The 12,974-nt window shown below is 44.3% G+C and overlaps 1 long non-coding RNA gene across 5 annotated transcripts in view; it reads right to left on the reverse strand.

Annotated features, from left to right (window-relative positions):
• Positions 1–12,974, reverse strand: part of LOC119032897 — a 201,555-nt gene that overhangs the window by 133,129 nt on the left and 55,452 nt on the right. For 4 of the 5 annotated variants that reach the window (XR_005079078.1, XR_005079079.1, XR_005079074.1 and 1 more), the window contains one exon: positions 12,353–12,484. This is a non-coding gene — a long non-coding RNA (uncharacterized LOC119032897). Of the gene's footprint in view, positions 1–3,527; positions 3,654–12,352; positions 12,485–12,974 lie in introns of all 5 variants that reach the window. The other variant, XR_005079077.1, reaches the window with a different exon arrangement.

Here is a 12,974-nt window from a genome sequence, read left to right on the forward strand (position 1 = left end):
CTGTATTCGAAATGTTTTGCCCCAAACCCATCTGTGGCCCTGAATTTCAGCTGTCTAAAAGTCGCTCTACTGAGCTCTACTGAAAGCAGGCTGTTTCTGTGCCTGCACCTTTAAATTCTAATGAGCTCCATCTGTCAACGCCTGCCTTGCCTGCTACACGCCCCTCTCAGGGAGAGGACGCTGCTTGCGCTAGTGGTAGCATGCGCTAAAGTTATGGTGGATGTATCGCTATGGCTCACAGAGATGCTGTCATTCAGCCAAACCAGTTTGACCCAGAATCAGACCCAGAAGGAGAGGCTCCTGAAGAAGTACAGACTCTGCGGCTGTAGCAGGACATTTCTGAATGGTTAGTGTGTCTGAATAATGTTAGTTTGTTCATATGTGGTGTTACAGTTACTGCCATGTAGCTAATGGCTAACCACTAAAGCTGTGTTTGTCTCCAACACAGTCTCCAAACTCTTGGACACTGTTCATATTATCTCTGTCTCCAGTCTGCATGTTTCCAGACTTTTTACTGTGACACCCAAGCTCCATCGTAATACTATTAACATTCAACTTGCTTCAAATGAAACTAGCGGACTGAAGTGGAGCTAACCAGTTAGCCAATTTCCAGCTGACTTCACCAGACTCATAGGCAACTAGCTCAGGTGCAGTTGCTGGGTCCGGTGTGGTCGGGACTGATCCTTTTTACGAGGGTCAGTGTCGAGGCAAAGCCAGCTTTGTACTGACCCTCCTTACTGAAGCAGATGAAGTGAACGGGTTAGCACACACACACACACAAGCTAACACGAACTGCAGCTGGCACGTTGTCTTTAAAAATGAAATGCACTGTCTCTTCTGTAGTTCTGTAGCTGAGACAGAATATGGGCACTTATGTTGATTTTTACAACAAACAACAGAGCTATTTGCGTGTCTCTGAGCGATGACATTGTGAAACACTGCTATCTCACCGCTGGACACACAGCACTTCAACTTGGGGATGAACGCCCCCCTCTCTGATATCTCCTATCACCATGTAGAGGAGGCCTGTCTATGTAAATGACTACTTTTGTTACATAACAACAGGAGCTGAATCTGAACAGCCTGTAGGGGCGCTGTTTTACCAGTGGGTGGGCTGCAGAGACCATGCAGGAATCGTTTTCTTTCCTCATTCTGGGAGCTGCCAGGCTCAGGGAGGACCAGCTTATATATGTAGAGAGAAAACAGGTTTTTCATAATATGGGACCTTTAAGGAGAACTGAAGCTGTCATGGCAGCCCAGGGTGACCCTACTCCTTACTTAGACTTAAACTGGTCATACTTGTATAATCAGACACATACAAAATTCAAACTCAAGATTGATTTCAGTACTATTGAGAACAGAAGCTTGTGTCCTGTTTCAAGACACTACTGTGAAAAGCAGCATTATTGCATCACTTTCGGTTCAACTTTGATAACATCTGAGAATCTTTCTGTATCTAAGAAAACTAAATCCGAAAAGACGCGATCCGACCCGCCCGGCTGCGCAACAGCCCTTGAGAATGGCGGTCTGGTTTGTTTCTCTACTTTCCCACGTATTAATTGGAGTGCATCTCCAAGTGTACATACAGGGGTAGGTAACCTTTCAACCACATTAAGGTTAGGACAATATTGGCTCTTCGGAAACGAGGTGCTTAAATAAGCACGCGAGTTGTGCTGCCACGTTTGAAGTCAAGGAGGTGCTGGGGGGGCGGGGGGGCTACTGAGAGAGAAATCACGACACACTTTCTCAAGAGCAGTGGAGAGAAGGAGCGGGGAGTGAAATTGAGAGAGCGCAAAAGCGGCGGCTCTCATTCTGTAATGGAACGCTGTGGCGGGTGGCTTACCACACGTTGCACTCGCCTGGAGCACCATGGCAACAGGGAGAGAGAAAAGGATTGACAGAGGCGGAGGTTCAAGGACTTCACTTGTTCCAGCAACATTTTAATTACTTTGGGCGCCGGCGTTTAGTGAAACAGATGCATTCTGGAGTTCAGGCAACAACTGGGAGAAACCTCCCCAGAGATAGAGGTGCTAGAGTTTTTTTGTTTTTGTTTTTTCCCCTTTTAAAACCTTTCTCCCCTCTCTCGTATTTGTGAAATTACTGCAACAATTGGAAGTACAGAGGGGTTTACAGAAGCACACTGATAACGACAGATTTGTAGGAGAAGGAGAGGAGGGCGAGGGGGGGAGAGGGGGAAAAAAACAAGAGCACAAGAAAGACAAATGAGAAGGGAAGATGAAGCAAAGTGAACACAGATAGAGATCGACAGTGTGGGAGATACGAGCTGTTTGAAGGAGGAGGTTGGTAAGAGATATGAGCAGAAAGGACCCAGGGAGAAAGGATTGGGAGGGATTTGTAGGGATATAAAAGCTTCAGAATTCCCCTTTAAGATACACACACACACCTAAAGAACAGGCGAAATGTAATTATTAACAGGGCGCGAGAGTTTTGCTTCGTCTAGCAGCCCCCCCACAGATGAGAGGACATACAGTGTTGCAACATTTTTAAAAACGCATATCTGCATGTGCATTTCGGTAACGTCTGTTTTTTTTTTTTTTTCCCCCGCGCATGTGGGCGAGAATATATAGCAGTGAAAAAAGCTCCTTTTTTTTCTTTTTTTTTTTCCCTCCTGACGCCATGCCTAACACGATCAGCTCTCATTAAGAGCTCTCCAGAGCCCAGGCACCTCACAGACAGAAACCCTCTCCAAAAAGACAACCCCCGAAAACCCAGCAAACACACGCGGCTTCCTGCCCATAAGCCTCTTCTCCAGTGTAAACAAACTGGCATCCACTTGAAGCACTGGCGAGGTTATCTATGTATAAAAATGGAATCCAAAAGAAAATGCAACACATGGTTTCTGCCCTCCAGCTTTAAAAATAAAAGTAATGAAATCAGAATTTGATCACGTTTTTAATTTTCCTCCTCATCGTATTGTATTTCACAGAAGATGTGGGTTCTAGTTCGAATATAATCGGTTTGTATTTCCCACTTCCTGGATTGGCGTGTGGATCAGAACAGTAATAGTCTATATACTATAGTGTGACAAAGTACATTTACTCAAGTGCTTTACTTTTAGGTATATCAATTTTCCACTACTTTATACCTCCACTCCACTAAATATGGGGTCAACTATAGTACTTTTTACTTGCAGATTACATATATTATATATATATATATATATATATATATATATATATATATATATATATATATATATATATATATATATCTTCAATGTATTTTACTTATGTACGTGTAAGTTCATATCAGTTAATTAATTGGCTGATTTTTTTCTAAACAAATTAAATAAACAAACTGACTATAAAGGACAACACAATTTCATAATTGTATGTGGCGGACCCTGCCACCTTTCTAGCTTCAAAGAGCGTTCTGGAGACCATACGTTTTATGTACAGTACATGTTGCCCTTTTAGAAGAAACATACAATCATTTATCATCACCTTTAATCATTTATTTTGTATGGTATCAGCTTACATTATTATCAGCTGTTATATACTAGATACCTCTTATCCTGTCACACGCTGCATCAACCATTCCTGCCCAAACTGGTCAGCAGGTTAATCCAGCACCGTAATCCTCCAGAGAATGTCGGTGTACTTCACAATCCTTTATTCATACAGTACTTCAGCCTGGCGGGAGAAGCAGCAGATTAAAAAAAATGTCAGGAAAGGAGCAATTTAGCTTTGCATCGCTGGGGGGAAGGTTGCTATTTTTCATCCTAATGCTAAAGTATGATCATAAAAGGTCATGTGTGCACATCTCATGAGCATAGACAAGCCTGATAATACGCCAAGACAAGCTAATCCATTACACCTACGGACGTCACAACTGATGCAGTGCTGTAATCTGCTGCGAGAGACGAGGCGACGGAGCACGTCGGGGGTACACAATCGTCCTTGTCCGCGACATGTTTCTGTCTTTCGTGCAGGTGGGGGGCGGAGTATTTAGGTCCCCGGGGATGCACTCAGGGATGAGAGCGTCCCCGTGGCTCTCCCTTTGTTGCCTGTAATGGATTATTTCATACAAACATGCAATTGGGCTGCGTTACTGATGGATAACAGCCATTGTTATGGTAAAGTCACTCTATCGCCTTCTTTGGGTCGCCTATTAATCTCAGTCAAGTCAATGGCGCCATTGTGCAAAATTCCCCATTACACCGCAGCACCTTGACAACAATGGAAGTGTCAGTGCGGCGCCTTTCCAGGCTCTTCCAGGAAGCAAAGAAAATGTAATGTGTTCTTTTTCTTCGAACGCATTACATGGAATAATGGGTGTGTTTCTAAACCTGTAAGGGGGGGAGAAAGGGTGGCTGTGTATCTCATTTGTAATTGTATGAATGGTGTTTATTTTGGACGGCGGATTGTCTCCAGGCGCAGGTTAAAGGTACCTGACCCCATTTCCTCAGCGAGGGCAAACCCGGCACCCGCCGTGTTAAATGACAACGGCCCGTGACCCCGGATTGAAAGACGGATGATGGATGGAGAGAGAGGAGTGGAAGAGACAGCCGGAGAGAGAGAGAAAGGGAAAGAGACAGATGGAGCAGGAAATGTAGTCTACAGAACTATAGTCTCCCATTGTCCACCGCTTCGCTGTGTGACAATTCTTCCTCTCAGACTCCGTCGCTCTCATTTTCCTCTTGCCTCGTCTCCCATTCTCATTCTGTCCTTCCCCGTCTGTCAATTTGTAAAGGCCCCACATCATTACTGTCAAAAATCACGCCGCGGCGCCAATACAAAAGCCGCACGCACAATGTCACATATACAGGCGCGCACACTCGTGCACGTCGCCCACTCATGTGTTGAAAGAGAGCGACTTTTTTTTTTTTTTCTTCCACTCCGACTGGGTTCTGACACTCGGCGGCAAGCTTGTCCCACCGGAATCCCGAGAGAGACAGACAAGCAGTGTGAACTCAGAAGAACTGGAGACTTTGATTTTCCTGTCAGACACTTTTAGCCCCCTGTCCCATTCCAAAAAAAAAAAAAAAAAAAAAAAACAGTTCTGTCTTCATTTGATTGTGTCGTCGTCGCCTCGTTGCTTTTTGGCTGCTGCGTCTGCGCTCATAAATACTGCAAGATGCTATCGCAGCCACGATCACACGCGTCTGTAGACATCAGCATCCCAAGATCTCTGTGTCGTCTCCGTGACCTTTGGCTTACTTCATGGCGCGGACATTCATTCTAAAAGGCCATAAGGCAATCAGCTTAAATTCGATTGTGAAGAGGGGGGAGAGGCCGAGAGAAAACATTCGAGATCATTTAACTGTGGGGTTCGATGGGAAGCTAAAACCCAAAAGCCTCTCAGAGTCAAAGAGGCAGGTGATTAAAGCGTGTCATCAAATCACGCACCTCCTTTTCGCAGCCGCTGGAAAGCTGGCTGGAGAGCTCTGATTACCATCGATGACACTCCACCCCATCCATCTGATCCCCTGTAAGAGGCTGTTAAAGCCAAATGGGCTCCCTCGTTAAAACCGGTGTCAAGTAAATAACAGATCTTTTTATCTATAGGTGGCGGGACTGGATAAACATAAAGGCGAGCTTATCAAATCCGAAAGGTGAGCAGTTAGCAGGCGATCTAATCAGATCTGGCACTGATTCTTCTCATATACTTTCTCGGCGACTGATGGAGCCGCTCCCGTAGAACAGAGGCAGGTGGGTCTTTTTTTTTTTTTTAGCCCCAAGGCAGAAACGCTAACTACTGCACGCGTGGCAGCGATCACACCGCGGCGATAGGCCCGGATAATTGGAGAGCAGTGACATTTTACATTTTAACCATTTAGTTAAGCTCCATGCTTCTGCAGGATTACAGTGACCCGGTCCACGTTGGCAGGTAGCGTTGTAAATTAGAGCCTACCAGCGCGTCGCACCGGCTATGCCAGTTAAATTGTGGCTGTGTTTGAACGTAATGTGAAAAAGTTACATTGGCAACTCGGTGAAAACAGAGCTGAATCACTGTCACGCTGCCGGTTATGATGTGCTTGTGCTCTCCCCTCAGGTATGTCTGGTCTGGTCTGATTGAGGGAAAAAACAACAATTGAGGGCAAGAACCGTCTGCTCTCTGCAGCAGCAGCTTGTGTTTGTGGCAGGGTCCATTTTGATTTCCACCTGGCAGAATGGTCTGCGAGGCTTCCTTTCCATTCTGTCAATGGTGTTGGTTTACGAACACAGATATTGCTCAACAATAAATGTAAAGGGTTTAGGGTTTTTTTCGCAATTGCATGACCCTTTTGTCTTGTCAGAACGGCGGCGCATGCAGATGAACACATTTTACTACACTTTTGTTCTTTCTGCAGTTATTTTTTTTCAGCTTTTGGATTAAAAGCAGCAGCCTTTGTGATTACCACTGCCCACGGCAACTCTCTAACCCTGACGAGCAGGCCCACCCCGGAGAGGGGAAGGAGGGATCTGGGATGAGAGCAATACTAATGCAGCTTGGATTTAAGGCTGCTCCTGGCTATTGTCTGGTCGCAGGAGAAAATAAAATGGATGAAATGTGACTCTTTTTGGCGGGCCAAGCAACGAGAAATCAGAGACTGGCGTGCCCACGTCTTTACAGAGACCTGCTTTCATCGCAACATCCAGGGTCGAGCTGTTGCGCTCGACGGGCGGGCCTTGTTCGGTGCCAGCAGGAGGGCAGGATGAGGAGAGGCAGACTGCTGACAGGACAGTTGAGGCTCATTTATGCCCCATTAACGTACAAAAAAATACATCCATCTGAAAAAATGTAACCCACTGACCACAAACTTGCACGCTTCCTTTATGTTAGAATGGATCTTGATTAAAACATCCAGAAGAGGGAGCTTCTGACACCAACAAACATGGTGATGGTGGAGGATGAAGTGATCTGTGAGGCCAATAATCGTATCGCAATGTGTCAATGAACGTCATAGTCAGTACTTTCAGATGTCCGCCATTGTTCAAACCTCTTCTTGCGTCCTATGAATTTTCAGGGGAGCTGCGCTGTTTGTCTGCATCCGTAAGCTTTCAGAGGAAAAAAACAGCTTTTCTTTCAAACCTTTAATAATGAAGTTAACATTGCTCCATTGTGCAGCCTGAATGGGCCTCTGCAATAAACACTTCCTGTAAAGGTATGCGGTTAATTATTGATGACTGCAATTCTCTGTGTCAGGCAGTAAGTCTGCTGAATAATCTAGCTTGCGTTATGTTGAACTTTACTCTCTGTGACGGCGTTTTTGATCACAGTCACCGGAGCGCAGTCCGGCGTGCACAGCTATGCGCACGTAGACATATTAATTTTATTTTGTTTGAGGCCAGAGCGGTCGCTAAATGTTGTCAAGCGAATGTCAAATGCACACACATACGCAGAGCCGTGACACTTCTGCACTACTGCAGAGGATGACGACATTCAGAGACACCCGCCGCAGCGCTGAGCGGCCCCCGGGGCTCCGGCTCTAAGTGTCTCAGGCATCTACGCGCGCGGCCCATAACTCTGCCTTGCTGATAGCAGGCCCGGGGATTGTCTCCACTACTCTGCTTCACCCCTCCTCCCTTTTCCCCCTCTCCCCTCCCCACCGACTCGCCCCACCCCTGCGGTACCTCGTCCCACCAGAGTTGTAAATTCGCTCCGGTAGCGTCCGCCGAGAGCAATGAAGCTGACACGTGAGGACCTGCGCACACATGTCACACACACTCGAACATGCTAACGCGAGTGTATACAAGCAGCTCCCCCACCCCCCACCCCCCAAACTGGGATAAACAACAAACATGCTCGATGATTAGTGAAAATCCCCACTAGCAAACAAAAGAAAATGAGATTTGTTGGGGCTAATGTCACAGCGCGGGTTGCTGATGTACCCGCAGACCGAGATATTAGTGCTTTAAAAAGGAAAGCTTATGGAGATGGAACAAGGGGGATGGGGGTGGCTGAGATAGACAAACTGACAAATGAAGAAAGTGAGGGTGAAGCTCATTAGGCTACCGCGGTTGAGGGAATAGCAAATAAAAAAGCAGCAAAAAAAAGAAAAAGGGGTGATCACGAGAGAACGAGGAAAGAAAGAGAAAAATAGATGAGAGCAGAGACCGAGGAAGAAAAAGGAGATAAGCGAGGGAGGATGAGAGTAGGGGAGGAAGGGAATTGGGAGTTGTTTTTGAAATGTGGCAGGAGAGTTAGTGTACTGTTATTGCAGTCCTTTCCCCCTCGCATAAACCTGTCTTGATGTCAGAATACCGCCGAGTGCAGAAATATGAGATATTTTAGCCGTTTGCGCTCATTCGGATGAGGCATCTGGATACTGGTTTCCTTTTTTTTTTCCTATCAAGCTACATCCACAGCAGCAGCAGCCTTTTTCTCTCCTTTCTTTCACCGCTGCTGTCTATACCACTACGAGTCCGGCAGGGTGGCTGACATTCAGCTGTGGAGTCACTTTAGTGTCGGACTAGGGGAAAACAGCCGTATCCCATAACAGGTATTACTCTGCACATCACTCTTGCTTCAGTGCCAATGAATCGAAAATAAACCACTCCGCTGAGCCACGCACAGCTCGTCATCTATTTGCTGTAAGTGGCTCTTTTTTTCCCTTCACTGAGAAGGTGAAGATGTGAGATTAGGTGAAGGTAAATAAGCCGGTCTGGAGTCAGAAGTGATATTCTGTTACAAACTTTGAGAGTCTTTCACGCGAAGGTTGTGTAAGGGAGGGAGGTGTGAGGTATTTTTTGGGGGGGTAAATATGTAAAGACAGCTGTGCTTGTCTTCCTTGGGCATTACTCTAAACTGTGAATTTAAATGTTTTGCTGTTTGACCCCCATTATGGAAGCTACGGGCCCAAACCAAGGACGGAAATGTTTCTCGGCACATCGCGTTCTTAATCATCCCGCTGCTCATTGCCCTGAGAGACTTATGACTTTCCCCTTTCCAAAATGTCTGACAGTGGCCCATTAACAATTAAGAAATACGGTTCACGGCACTTCCAATGGCAGAGAAGAGACAAACCTCGTCACACGCTGTAGGTGTTGAACTAGCATCGGATTTTAACCCTATATTCAGTGCTGGGACAATCACACCTTGTTCGTTGGCGCACTAAGACGTGAATGAATGATACATTGCAGCACAATCAAAATCTGAAGCGGCCTCCATGTTTTTTTCACTTTGGTATAAGAATGTGATGCCTTATAGTTTTTATGGGCCAGTAAATCACACAGAAAATATATTTGCAGGTAAGTGAAATTAAATAAGTACATTTTTAACAGCCTGGATCCCATAAAGCTCAGTTGAGATTGAAATCTGCCTTGAAATATTGCTCGTGGCAGCGTGAGCCGCGTCCTTTCCTGTCCACTGTGTTTATTGGCGATACCTGACTGCCTCCGGCACCTTTATAATTCATTACGGCATGATTAGGCTTGCCAGGAAATATTAAAGTCTCAATTACTTTATTAGGTTTTCGCTGCAGAACGAAAACGATTCCATTGTGACGTCCCCAAGGTGTGTGTTGAGTTATTCACAGTTCTGCAGTTTCATGATTCCTCCGTATGGCCCAACAGGTTTCAGATGATATGCTGAATTCATTTCCTGATGAACACCCATGAGGGTAGACATGGGCACTAAAGTTTTGCACCCTTGTGCCCACTTGTACAATTTGTCCGATCAGGACTAAAGAGAAACACAAATCTGTGAAAGAAGGGAGGAAGTATGACTCAGGATGAGGCTGTGATGCCAGGCTTTTCATTCTGCCTTCGAGTGCCTTTCCACATAGCAAGGCAAAATGTTGCATTGACTATTTTGTTTGAGGAAAACTGACCCCTTTCAGGAGGTCTCCGATTCACAACACAGATTTGACAATAAATTGCTCAAAAATGATTTTTCTATCAGGATAAAGAAACGAGTCAAAATCGCGAGGGGGAGGGGGGGTTGCAGTGATTCTTCTGACAAATAATTCAGCAGCGACCTTGGACACCTTGATCTTTTGCTGACTGAAGGCAGCTTCGCAGGAAATTGCCCACTTTTCTTGGTCAGCTGATATTAACAGAACAGTGAGCAATAATGGCTGCACCTCTTCAAGGAAATTCATCTGATAAAAACTACCTCCGATTGATGAGAACCCCACAGAATTGTTTGACAAAGTTCAGCAAGGAAAAGTAAAGCAGCTACTTGGTTCTTTTTGTTCAACAAACCGTCAAATAAAAAACAAAGTTTGACGCGTTTGCGTGGATAATGAGTGAAACAATGAATAGACAATCAGAATAGTTGTCTAATTGATTATTGGTCTAATCGTTGCAGAGTTACAGCAAGACACGAGGAGATATGACATGAGGAGAGAACTACAAAATAAAATAATGACATAGAAACAGGAAATGACTGAACAAAAAACCCTGGTGTTGGTGTAAATAGATGAAAAACTTCAAGAAGTGAACAAACAATAAATGACCAGTATGATCAACTATGAAGCACAATGTTTTAGTGAAAGTGTTGAATAATACAATGAAATATTGTTTGCACGTCTGCTTGTTGTGCACCAAGGGTTTGTGCTCAAAGTCCTCAAAGTACGAAAGTACTCACGCAACCACACAAGTGTTAATACCGTCAGCACGCTGTGAATGCCTGCCAAGGTCGACAGATAGACAACGCCGAGGCGTAATAAAACCTGTTAACCCACGTTTATTTACTAATTCACTTTTTGATTCCCTACATGACTCAATTCTAATTTGCATTTGCTGTAGAACAAGTGAGGGACATTTTTTTTCAGCTCCACAAGAAATCTGTCATTGAAAAACAATATCAGAAGCTTCAGCAGCCATTAATCCAAATGACGGGTATTTACAATTAGCTGGAATTTGATCCATCTCATAGAACAGAAACAGGAAAATAAGTCAGTATGAGAGAGATTGTCAGAACTATTGACCAATAATATCATGCAAGGTAGAGTTGCAAAACATAAATATCTGGGTTAGGCGAGATCACTTCCTCCCTTTCTACCTACTCTCTCTGGTCGGCCTGTCAAAGCGCTGAAGTCCCAGCATTGTCAAAAAAACAATTTCTCTAGATTCTCTGCTCTCATTGGTGAGTTGTGCATGTATTGTTCTTATATTGGTCTTTTAGTGATATTAAAGAAGTCCTGCTAGCATACCTTATGGTGTAATTTGCTAGCATTGGCCCATTAGCATAGCGCTTGCCACAATACAAAAGTCCCATGGGGAAACTGCTGATTTAATGGTAATTAGCATCAAGTGCTAACCTGTTGCAATTGACTGTGTTAAGCGTGTATGGCGATGTGTTACAAGCTTTTCAGCTAGCCCTGATTATATTTATATTGCTGTATATGGAACAGAAATTATTGTTTGCGAAATTGACAAATGAAGAAAAAATTATGCTAGCCATCAGACAATGCACAAAATAGTGAGTTCTGTGATATCAAATGGAAGAGGTTTTTTTTTTTTTTTTTTTCCCGCCAAAAGCTATTAATACAGGAGGGAGTGAATGAGTATAAAATCCTAACTGCCTGTAAGATTTACTTGGTCATGGTTGGGTTGGCGCATAAAAAGAGTCTTAAAAGCGAGGGTTCAGGGAAAGTGTCAGGATTCCATTTTAGATTATTCAACTGAATCCACAGTCCCCTCCCTTTTCTCCGCTTTACACCACCACTCTCACCGTTCTCCCTTCCCATTATGCAAACTCGGTCTTTGATCTCAAACAGTGAAAGGTGGCTTTATCTTAGAACAACACAGAGACAGACGATCAGAGACTTGGTAGACCTCAGAGAAATCTGGATGAGAATAGAAAAAGATGGAGGCGGGGGATGGCGGGGTGGTTGGGGGGTGGGTGCATACAGTAACTGAAAGAAATTAGTCAGCTCTTCAAGGAGGGAAAGAAAGGAGTGTTCTATACACCTGGCTCAAAAAACAGCATATTTCAAACAAGAATATTGCATCTATAGTGTACACGTATCTCAAGAGCGCTGCATTCAAATTCATAGCGATCAATGCTGAAACATAACCCTTAATGTAAATGGTAAGTCAGAAAAGATCCTCATGAGTGTTAACTTGTATTCAAGAGAAAATATGAAATATAAACTAAAATATAACTACAGGGCCAATAAATTGAATTATATGAATTGAGACAGAGTGATTCAAATAGTCAGACAGCCTCCTCCTGGCTGCCTCGTGCTGCCTACCTGAGCTACCATGCAAGGAGTCTTTGTATTTTGGAGGTCTCAGTAGCCTTGACGGGATGAATCATTCAAATGGGCAGAACAGCGCACGCGATTTGACAGCGATTCAAAAGGAATTCACGTGTTGGAAAATGTTGAGAGCAGTGAGGAATAAGAAAGAGCTTGAGTGGGAGGATCAAAAGCTGCCTTAAGGGTCAAACCTCTGCATACCTGGCATGTCACAGCGGAAAGCGGGCTCGCTCGTCAATTTGTGCGTCAGAAGGAAGGCCAAAGGCGTCGATCTGTCTGGTAACTTGCAATTATTAGGCCATTTTCAGGTAGACGCAAGCTGTGCACCCAACTCTGAAATATCAAAAAATCAAAAAATTTCTTAGCAAACAGTTGCCCATTTACATATCCAACGGCACACAGAGTGATATTAGCCTTAATTTAAAGTTTCAGGCAGTGCACAATCAAGACAAGTAAGTCTGTTATTCACTGTTTGGTTTTCAGTAATTGACAGTTTTCCTGTCAGTTGTTCAGCCTACTCTCACCAAACACATTGTCGTATAGCCTGTTTGACCATGCCAGCAAGACATGGCATCCCTTTTTTTATATTTATTGTCAGGCGGCGACCTTTAGTGGGTTTAATGATTATGACAAGAGCAAAGGAGGAAGTCAGGTGAGGGAGTATAAAGATGAAAGAAGGATGGAAATTTCTTTAACCCGCCACGTGACCGCTGTTTGAAAATCAAAAGTTATTGTGTTCTTCTTTGAACTGACGCATGTAATCTAACAAATGCAACAACCGTACTTATGTTAACCCAAAACATCTAAATCTCGCCAGGAAGTA

The sequence above is a fragment of the Acanthopagrus latus genome, chromosome 14, assembly GCF_904848185.1.
Source record: "Acanthopagrus latus isolate v.2019 chromosome 14, fAcaLat1.1, whole genome shotgun sequence".
Taxonomy (NCBI): Eukaryota; Metazoa; Chordata; class Actinopteri; order Spariformes; family Sparidae; genus Acanthopagrus; species Acanthopagrus latus.